Source organism: Triticum dicoccoides, chromosome 2A, assembly GCF_002162155.2.
Source record: "Triticum dicoccoides isolate Atlit2015 ecotype Zavitan chromosome 2A, WEW_v2.0, whole genome shotgun sequence".
Taxonomy (NCBI): Eukaryota; Viridiplantae; Streptophyta; class Magnoliopsida; order Poales; family Poaceae; genus Triticum; species Triticum dicoccoides.
The window spans coordinates 740923713-740926817 of NC_041382.1; positions in this window are offsets into that span (position 1 = coordinate 740923713).

Here is a 3105-nt window from a genome sequence, read left to right on the forward strand (position 1 = left end):
TTTGCTTTATTTTTTTATTCTTTTTGCTTTTAGTTTTAGAAAAATTATAAACTTTCTGTAAGTGCCATTTTATTTTGTGATTAACTTTACTATAAAAATAGTTTTTTCCTGTTTTTTGATTTATTTTTTGCATTATTTATTTTCTTTTGTTTTTTGCTTTAATTTTTAATTCTGTTTGCTTTTAGGTTAGCAAAATTATAAACTTTCTGTTAGTGCCATTAGTTTTAGAAAAATTATAAACTTTCTGTTAGTGCCATTAGTTTTCAAATTTGAATAGTTAAAATTTGAATTCTTTGAAAATTGTTTGAATCACAAGTTTGTGATTAACTTACTAAAAAAATGAGAATAGATGCGCTTATAGAGAAAATTCAACCTAAATTCATAGTAAATTTCTATGAATTTCAGAGAAATTCACTATGAATTTAGGTAAAACTTTTCTCTATTAGGGCATCTATTTTCACTTTGAGAGGAGCTCAACAAGGCAGAGAGGAAAGGGCTTATAAACCGGTGTGAGCCCCCTTCGGTTGGCGAGGTGGGACTAAACTCTGCCCACAACGAGGACCAACCCTTTAGTCCCGGTTTGTGGCACAAACCGGGACTAATGGTCATGGGCCAGGGGCGAGGAGCAAAATTATAAACTTTCTGTTAGTGCCATTAGTTTTAGAAAGTTGAAAGTTGAAAGTTGGCATGGGTCAGGGACTAATGGTCATGGTATTACGAGGGCCGAACCATAAGACATGAAAGCATTTCAAATGAACTCTGAAAAAGTTGAAAGTTGTCATGGTATCATAATTTCACCTACATAGCATGTGCATGTACAAAACGGACAATGGTAGCATGTTCGTGTGTTACAAAGTTGGCATGGTATCATCATAATAGTTGCGGGAGAAAATCTTCATTTTTTCTTCGCTTGTGTCATTTGCTTATTGCGTCGTAACCATGGATAATCTTTATTGTTTATCAGGATGCTTGGGTCAGCCTTGACATTGAAGGGAGGAATTTCATGAAACTTTTCATAATCTTCAGACATGTCTGTCTTGCCGTCCACTCCCAGGATGTCCCTTTTTCCTGAAAGAACTATGTGGCGCTTTGGCTCATCGTATGATGTATTCGCTTCCTTATCTTTTCTTTTTCTCGGTTTAGTAGACATGTCGTTCACATAGATAACCCGTGCCACATCATTGGCTAGGACGAACGGTTCGTCAGTGTACCCAAAATTTTTCAGATCCACTGTTGTCATTCCGTACTGTGCGTCTACCTGTACCGCGCCGCCTGACAGATTGACCCATTTGCACTTAAACAAAGGGACCTTAAAATCAGGTCCGTAGTCAAGTTCCCATATGTCCACTATGTAACCATAATATGTGTCCTTTCCGCTCTCGGTTGCTGCATCAAAGCAGACACCGCTGTTTTGGTTGGTGCTCTGTTGATCTTGGGCGATCGTGTAAAATGTATTCCCGTTTATCTCGTATCCTTTGTAAGTCAATACAGTCAAAGATGGTCCCCTGGATAACAAGTACAACTCATCACAAACAGTGTTGTCACCTCTGAGACGTGTTTCCAACCAACTGCTGAAAGTCCTGATGTGTTCACATATAATCCAGTCGTCGCACTGCTCTGAGTGTTTGGAGCGCAGACTGTTCTTGTGTTCATCGACATACGGGGTCACCAAGGTAGAGTTCTGTAGAACTGTGTAGTGTGCTTGAGACCAAGAATATCCGTCCCTGCATATTATTGACTCTCTTCCAAGAGTGCCTTTTCCAGTCAGTCTCCCCTCATACCGCGATTTAGGGAGACCTATCTTCTTAAGGCCAGGAATGAAGTCAACACAAAACCCGATAAGATCCTCTGTTTGATGGCCCATGGAGATGCTTCCTTCTGGCCTAGCGCGGTTACGGACATATTTCTTTAGGACTCCCATGAACCTCTCAAAGGGGAACATATTGTGTAGAAATACGGGCCCCAGGATGACAATCTCGTCAACTAGATGAACTAGGACGTGCGTCATGATATTGAAGAAGGATGGTGGGAACACCAGCTCGAAACTGACAAGACATTGCGCCACGTTACTCCTTAGCCTTGGTACGATTTCTAGATTGATCACCTTCTGAGAGATTGCATTGAGGAATGCACATAGCTTCACAATGGCTAATCAGACGTTTTCCGGCAAAAGCCCCCTCAATGCAACCGGAAGCAGTTGCGTCATAATCACGTGGCAGTCATGAGACTTTAGGTTCTGAAACTTTTTCTCTGGCATATTTATTATTCCCTTTATATTCAACGAGAAGCCAGTCATAACCTTCATACTGAGCAGGCATTCAAAGAAGATTTCTTTCTCTTCTTTCGTAAGAGCGTAGCTGGCAGGACCTTTATACTGCTTCGGAGGCATGCCGTCTTTTTCGTGCAAACGTTGCAGGTCCTCCCGTGCCTCAAGTGTATCTTTTGTCTTCCCATACACGCCCAAGAAGCCTAGCAGGTTCACGCAAAGGTTCTTCGTCACGTGCATCACGTCGATTGAAGAGCGGACCTCTAGGTCTTTCAAGTAGGGTAGGTCCCAAAATATAGATTTCTTCTTCCACATGGGTGTGTGTCCCTTAGCGTCATTCGGAACAGCTAGTCCACCGGGACCCTTTCCAAAGATTACGTAGTGTAAATCATTAACCATAGCAAGTACGTGATCACCGGTACGCATGGCGGGCTTCTTCCGGTGATCTGCCTCGCCTTTGAAATGCTTGCCTTTCTTTCGACATTGATGGTTGGTCGGAAGAAATCGACGATGGCCCAGGTACACATTCTTCCTGCATTTGTCCAGGTATATACTTTCAGTGTCAATGGTATCCTTTGTTTGTCTGTCCTGAAAGGTTACTGAGAGCGGGCCAATCGTTGATGGTCACGAACAGCAACGCCTTAAGGTTAAATTCCTCCTGTCTGTGCTCATCCCACGTACGTACACCGTTTCCATTCCACAACTGTAAAAGTTCTTCAACTAATGGCCTTAGGTACACATCAATGTCATTGCCGGGTTGCTTAGGGCCTTGGATGAGAACTGGCATCATAATGAACTTCCGCTTCATGCACATCCAAGGAGGAAGGTTATACATACAT